We start from the raw sequence: 8,005 nt of genomic DNA on the forward strand, positions 1-8,005 counted from the left end.
CAAGCAGGCTCTGTGCAGTCAGCACAGAGCCCGAGGCGGAAACTGAACTCACCAAACCTGAGATCATTACCTGAGCAGAAACCAAGAGGATGCTTAAGCAACTAGATCTACCCAGGTGCCCCCAAATAAATTTTTTTCTACTATATTGTGAACAGTTTTCTTAGGTGATGAGCATGGACTCCAAGTTTAGAAAACAGGAGAGGGACAACATACCAAAAAACAACAGCTGAACATGGAAAAAATAGGGGAAGTCAATGAACTGAACCAGAAAAATAGGAAGCTAAAGAAATTAGAAAAGAAAGCCTAATAATAGCTTTTTTACAATTAGGAAACATAAGACTGAGCAGAAAGCTAAAGGTAAATCTGAAAAATGAGTGTAGCATGGGGTCAAGAGTTAGTGATGAAAGGCACCAAGAAAGAAACAAAAAATGTGGAGTCAGGGGATCAGAAGCGCTGAGCTTATTTCCTTACAAAATTCAAAAGTATGTATTATAGAGCCTAATTCATGTACATATTTCTATGGCAAGAGCAAACTGTACATGCAAAAACTGAATCATCTATTTTGAACAGCAAAGCACAAGTACAATTAATGTTGTCAGGAAAGGAAAAGAGAAAGACCTCTTTAGAAGAAAAGCACCTAACAGGGAAATAGATGGGCAATGGAAAGAGTCAAAATGAAAAATGCAAGCAACAAAGCATGCTTAAAAAGAATCTGGCTACATAGCACTCACAAAAAAGAAAATTACTTTGCTATCCAACATCACTAAAATTCTGCATAAAGCCAAATACTTTGTAAACACTGCCATAATCTATTCTAAACCCAAACAGCTTAGACTCTAAATTGTTACCTATAAACATTTAAAATAAATACTGAAATATGCACCTAATTTTCTGAAATTATTGTTTCTTTAAGTTATCATTTACTACAAAGAGTTCAATATCACTATTGAATTAAAAGAAGTAAATTTAGACATTTATTAATGATATATGTACAATTTCTCTAACTAGTTATCACTTCATTAAGAAACAGAATGCAATAAAAATTTGGTTTCCATACTTGAACCACTGTAAGCTTTTCATACAAGCGTGCAATAGTTTCACCTCAAATAGCAGATGGACTTCATACTATGTGAATTAATTAGTTGAAGGATTAAGTTTATCACTATTGAAAACTCCTAAGCACCTTCTATAAAGAGTGCCATGAAATATGTATCTTGGGCAATGTAAACAAAACCTTTGGAAGTACTCTAGATTTGCCAATTTAATCTAAGAAAACCCATAGAATGCTAAGAAGAATACTCAAAATGAAAGGTCACTTGAAAATATTTTAACTGATTATCATCTTTCTTTAACCTCTTTTCACACCATGATCACATTTTAAACAAGGATTTGAAAATATATACACTTTGACAATAGCATAAAGCTTAAAATTCATTAAGTTAATTCGGGACTAAACTAACAAAATTCTCAGTAAACCACAAAGTAAATTTTGCCTTTATGGGACAAAAGGAATCAAAGGTTCTATAAAGGTGAACATTTCACATTTTTAAAGTGTGCTGTCTGTATCTAAACTTACTTCTGATCCCTCAAAAAAAAAAAATCAAGAACTTGATCTAAAAACAGGGTTTTAAGCAGTCATTTTCAAGTGCTACTATACTTTTCACTTGTAAAATTTACTAATGCAGAGAAACATCTTCACAAAGTGATAATTCTCTATAAAAGACTTGCTCTATTAAGGCTCTGTTGCTCTGAGGCCAAGTATAAGCCATATAAGGAAAATGAAGTTCAATGCCATCTATTTTCTTCTGCTCTTTCAGATGCCCAAGAATAACCTCTCTCCTTGCCTAACATTACGTTCCAAAATTATAAAGCAGATCAGTTATACACTTTAAATTCCTTGATAAAGCTACTTGGACCTAACAGGAATGACCTGATGGTTCACAATCTTACCAATACAAATAAATAAAACAAACAATAAATTTTTATAAAGGATCTCCAGAGACTACACTCTGGGGGAACAAAATCACAATATATATTAACAGACAGTCAAAAGACTCCCATTTTGAAATGTACTTAACATAATAACAAGTTGTGAAATTATTTGATCCTGCTCTCCAAAGCTATCTTTTCTCTGAACTAAAGAATGCCAACTATTTTTCATGGGGTAGCATGAGCAAACTAGATATTAATTTATAGCTGAAATATAAATACCAACAGGATGCCAGACGTATTCAATATTTATTCGAAAGCACAGTATTACACCTCCTTTAACACAAAAGTACTGAGAAAAAAATATATAAGCCTAACAAAACACCAATAAAGAAGCCAATTGTGTTTGTTGCGAAGAAACTCCGTTTTATCTATAAAGACTACCGATTGGTTTAGAAGTGTTTGTAACTGACTGGCGGAATGTCTCCCATGCTTCACTAATTCCTGCCCCCAGAGTAGGTACCTATCACTTATTAGGCAGAACCGGCCAAAACATTTGGGCCAATACCAAAATGTAAACACTGTACTATTCAAAAAGGACAGATGTTTATTACAATCAATATGACTCCCATGAAAATCGTTTTAAGCATTTTACTTCCCTTTCTATACATTCTGGTCTTAACTGCAGAGAAACCCTAACAGATCAAACTACTTTGTTCTTTAATTACAACTCTATCCGTAATACTTAACTACTCTCCCCTACTCCTACTTAGGTCAGTTATAAGAAAAATTAAGCAGACGCTTGCTTTCGATTAATTAACCAAACAAGTATTATATGACTTGTAAGTGTCTGAAAGGAACCAGTTACTGAAGAAAGACATTATCCACCTAAAAAAACACAAAGAATAGCAAAGTTCATTTGTTTATAAAATCCAACCAAATACATCTCTAAGGGCTGAAACTAAAACAACAACTATATATATAATTAACGCAAAAGTCAAATAATCGGTAACAGGATAAACAAATGTGGCAGCCATCTCATCAACAGTAAATCCGTCGCTGCAGAGACCTAACTTTTTTCCAAAACACAAGTTGCCAGGTTCAGCAACTTAATAAATAAAAACTATACATTGCGTATGTTCTAGGAAACTAAAACTTCTGGACCTAGTGCTGAACAAAGGCACTCTTTCTTCCGATTGCTCAAAACTTTTCGTCTCACCACATTCTTACGATCTCTTCTAAAGTAACCAGAGTCCAGATGGTAGAAAGGAGGAAAAATCAGTTCTACTCTTTAGCACCTGAAAGACTATCCAGTCCGACACTACAAAAGATTAATCTAGGGCAACTTGGGAAGAAGTGAGAAACACTAAAGTATCCTCTCTTTCCCGGCCCAAGAGCTTTTTAACTCTTAGACGCTTTTCGTGAAAATTACCTTTCGGTCGGGCAGTGTCTCAGGGCAGCTTTTTCAAGGCTTCGCCTGACATGATTTCCTTCCCTTCACTAGTCACTTTGGATCCAGCCGAATTTCTCTCTCCGGTGAGAGCGGATGTGGAGTGGCCTCCCGCAGTAGGACGAGTAGGTGGCTTTGGAGGGGGTTGGGAAACGCGCCGGTTTCCTGGTCTCGAGTTATGCAGGAGTTTCCCAGCCCCAACTAGGATCTCCGCCGAAAAAAAACTTTTCACTCGTGACACCGCCCGGAATTACCGTGCGAAACTCACTTCCTGCCTTGGCGCAGAAGCAGAATCCAGCTCGGTCCAGGGGAACCCGGAAAACCAGCTCCGCGCGCGCCGGGGAGGGGGAGGGCACGGGGCCTCAGCCGAGAGCCTCGGGCTCCGGGCTCCCGGCGCGCCCCGCACACCCGACGGCGGCGGAACCCGGCCGGCAGGGGCCAAGATGCCGCCGGGGCGCTGGGCGAGCCTCGGCCGCGCTAGGCCGCCAGCTCCTCCTCGCCGCCGCCCCCAGAGCCGGGCGGCGGGGTTATTGTCTCGATAGAGCCTGCCGCGCCCTTCGCCCGCGCCGCCGCCGTCGCCGCCGCGGCCGCCCGGGGCCGGAGCCGAGGGCCGGGCAAGCTCGAAGGCGGCCCCCTCCCCGGGCAGTCTGTCGGGCCGTCCGTTCTTCAGTCCGTCCCTCCCCGCCTTTCCTACTTGCCCTCGAACCCTCTTCTCCTCCCTCTCCCGTTTTCCCGCCGCCGTCCTTTCGCTCCCCTCCTCGTTCTTCTTCCCCGGCGACGGTGGCTCCCCGGGGAAGCGCAGGAGGTGGGGGCAGGCGGCGGCTGGGTCTCCTCACCAGCTCGCGGGGCCGCGGCAGGGGCCGAGGCTGCGTCCCGCGCCGCCGCGCCACATTCACTCGAGCGAGAGACTGCGAGGGGAGGGGAGGGGAGGGGTGGGAGGGGAGGGAGAGAGAGGAGAGAAAGGAGGAGGAAGGGAGCTGGGGCGGAGGGGAGTTACTGCCTCACAGGCCGCGGCGGCAACAGCGCCACCGCCCCAGCGGTGAGGGGGAAGAGACTGCGCGCGACTGCTTCTTGGCGGGGGCGGGGCGGCCTCCCGCCGGCTTCGCCTCAACCGCCAACTGCCGGGCTGGAGGCCGGCGCGAGCCAGTCACCGCGCGCGGGGGCGGCGCGGGCAGACGTCGGCGGCGGCTGCGGCGGGGGGCGGCGGGGGGCGGCGGGGGGCGGTGGGCCCGGGGCCTTGCGGGGAGGGGCCGGCGGCGGCGGCGGCAGCGGCGAGGGGGGTTCGCGTGCGAGGCGCGGCGTCAGGCCCTCTCAGGCCCAGGCCCGGGGAGGCCTGCCTGCCGCCCCAGCCTCCTGAGGGGACCCTGGCGACGCCGATCCCGACTCCTCCGCCACCTGCGGTGGAGACTGAGAGCCTCCGGGCCTCCGACGTCCCCGGCCGACTGAGTTTCCTTTATACGACAGTAATCGATGCGTAGGGTTCAAGTCCAGCCCCGATTTTAAGGCTGCAGGTATGTCTTTCAACTGCAGCACTCCAACTTCCTCTAATGGCACGCTCAGTTTGCAGGAAACCACAGCGGCGGCTCAGTGGAGCTTCCCACGCTGGCCCCTGCTCAGAGCTTGCTCGCACTGTAAAGCAGCTGGGGCTTCTCCAAGTCTCAGCCTCACACCAGCGAGGAGACAAAGCTGGCGCTGGGAGGGGGAAAATGGCCCGCGAAATTGCCTCAAGATAGTGCCTTTGTTAGAGGAAGCGTTGGACACACTCCGAATGCGACGTAGGCTTCCAACCTCAGCGGTTTCGGTGGTGCAGTCTTGAATTGCGCTGGCCCTAATAATTCAGTCTGGCAGGGTTTGCGTTTATTGCAGAGAGAGACTCTTACGCATTCCATCAACACATATGGCATAAAACGCTTCAACCATAACATTGCACATTTTTGCAGTTACTGCTCTAAATATGTTAACAGACAAGACGGCCTTGCTTTACTGGAAAAGGAACGTAATGGATACGGAACAAACCATTCCCCGCCCCCCAGTCTCTGCTGTACTTAACTGTGTACAATGATGGTAATTAGTCTCTGTGTCCCCGAAGTCATCGCTTCAATTCTTCCGTCTGTGTTCCAGAGATAATTATTTATTACCAAGTTTGAAGAAAGAACTGTATGCCCTATAGATAATTTTTGGCTTGCATCCAAAGGAAGGGCTTCATAAAGTCCATCAAAGAATTATTTACCAAAGTGAGTTGTAGGCTAGTGAAAACGCTTGAAATAACTACAGAGCTGTTCAAGACATTCTGTTAGTGTGACAGCATTTTAACTACTTTCAGAACTGCTGGAATTAACAGGTAGCTCTTTAAGGTAGAGCAGAAGTTGAAGTTTCCCCAAGTAGCATCAAAGTGTTCAGACTTAGTGCTGCGCTGGAGGTAAAAGAGCATTTAACTAAAACTAGGAAACGAAATGACAGCCAGGTGTAATAGTAACACCAAGCTAGTTAAGCCATCTTATGTGAATATGAATCTTAGCTGTTGTGTAAAATCTGAATTTGGTATATTGTTTACATGATTTTTAATCGTCACAGGGATTTCCTACTCCCCTTTCAAAAACTGGTTTGAATCAGACCTCAGTAGCATAGCCCTGAACTGAAAGGGTCACTCTACTAAAGCATCCCAGGGCAGAGTATCTCCCGTACCAAATGAGACCCGCTGGAATCTGGAATTCCAGTGTTGCCTTTAGTCTTAGGTTGGTTCAAGACCCCTGTAAATGTGGCATCGTAGATTCATGTAAGCCTAACCACCACCACCCCTTCCCAAACCTAAATAGTAGGAACAGACAAGTCTCTCCAGGTTAGGACCTGCCTTGTCCCTCGCCTTCCCTCCACACCCCCCACCACCCATTTATATCCTTACTGGGGACCAATCTGACTGATTTTAGGCTGGAAAAGTTTCTATAACAAAAACCCCTTCTCCAACTCACCTAAAATGTTGCCACTGGTGTTTAATCCCTTTGAGTTTATTTCTCTAGCACAAAGCCATAATCCTGGGAAAGGTAATATTTAAGCCTTAGTCGTTTATACCTAATTCATCAGATTGTTTCCCCAAAGCAGCTTTTGATGGGAGAGAATATAGAGATAGCATATGCTGATGCTGAGAAGGTAGGAGAGGGAAATGTGGTTTCATTCTATGGGGCAATATATGAAGATAGATAATAAAGTGCCTCCCATTCGATTGTTAAGTAAATCCTATGTGTACTGTGTGAATGAGCCTGAAAACACTGACCTTAAGAGGGTGGGAGCCAGGATACACTTATCGATAATACCTATTTTGACAATTATTTCTTTAATAATACCTTTATAAAGTACTTTCAACAGGAATTCTGTGTGCTCATATAGAAGGGTGAAATGACAGCTATATGATCAGGATATTCAATAATCAGAAACAATGATTCATCTTTGTTACTCATCACTGACTACTTAGTTCTAACTCATATGAGCAGCACATACAGATATAGCCAAATCTTCCATTTGTTCTTTTATTACAAGGCATTCTTGTTCTGTACTTTACAGGTTAGTTTCCTTTGAAAATCCTCCCACAGTTCAACTAAGATGGACTTAACATTTCAATTATGATTAAAAGGAGAACTAAAACCCCTCCTTAAATAAGCCTGCCTAACTGTGATTCTGTAATGATTAAACGAACTCCAGGACTACCTTAGAGAGGAAGCTAATAACTGTAGATAGTATAGCTTCATCTTCCCCATTGTGATTCTCTAAATAATTCTCTAATGAAGGGCAGGGAATTCTTTCTTTGGGATTCCCCTTCCCAATGGCTGGGCTCAGGAGAGGAATTACTGGCTGCTAGAGATAAGCCACATATCTGAAGGAAAGTCTTAAGGTCTTAAGCATTCCAGGGAATGCACACAGCATCTGGGGGGGGGGGGGGGGGAGTCTCAGCAAAGAGTCTATCCACTGTTTTAAAAAAGGTTTATCTGTCATTTCCCCCATGGCAGCCAAGCAGCTACACAGAAGCAGCGCAAAAAGAAAGTAAGCAGAAGAAAAGCAAACTTCAGGATGATCATTCTTCTTTCTTTCTCAACACCTAGTGAAGAACTGGTTACCTAAAACCAGAGTCTTTATCACAGGAGTATTTGGGGAAAATTAATCTGAGGACTAGAATAGAGTTAGATTTTTTAAAAGTCTAGAAGCATTAGATCAATTAGATCAAAATACATTAAGGGGTGCCTGGGTGGCTTAGTTGGTGGAGAATCAGACTTCGGCTCAGGTCATGATCTCACAGTTTGTGAGTTCGAGCCCCTGCATCAGGCTCTGTGCTGACAGCTCAGAGCCAGGAGCCTCCTTCAGATTCTGTGTCTCCTCTCTCTCTGCCCCTCCCCCGCTCATGCTTAGGTCTCTGTCTCTCTGTCTCTCTCTCTCAAAAATAAAACACTAAAAAATTTTCAAAATACATTATAACATGTATTTTTATAATGACTTGACTTCCCTATTTTCACTTCCATCTTTGCCTCTTGATAGAGAGGGCAGGAGGTTAGGGTAGCAAGTGTGTGGGAAACGGACACTTGAGTTCAAAAGAGCTAATACATACAGGAACCAAAATTAAAGATTTTATAATACTTC

At 44.4% G+C, this 8,005-nt stretch overlaps 1 protein-coding gene across 8 annotated transcripts in view; it reads right to left on the reverse strand.

Annotated features, from left to right (window-relative positions):
* The window catches only part of ERBIN (erbb2 interacting protein), a 133,021-nt gene extending 129,494 nt beyond the window's left edge, over positions 1 to 3,527 (reverse strand). For all 8 annotated transcript variants that reach the window (XM_086699865.1, XM_086699857.1, XM_086699860.1 and 5 more), the window contains exon 1: positions 3,362 to 3,527. The gene's annotated coding sequence lies outside the window, so the exon portion shown is untranslated. The remainder of the gene's footprint in view (positions 1 to 3,361) is intronic.
* Positions 3,528 to 8,005: the final 4,478 nt, after the last annotated feature.

Source organism: Puma concolor, chromosome A1 (genome assembly GCF_028749965.1).
Source record: "Puma concolor isolate L17-30 chromosome A1, mPumCon1.1.hap2, whole genome shotgun sequence".
NCBI classification, from domain to species: Eukaryota; Metazoa; Chordata; class Mammalia; order Carnivora; family Felidae; genus Puma; species Puma concolor.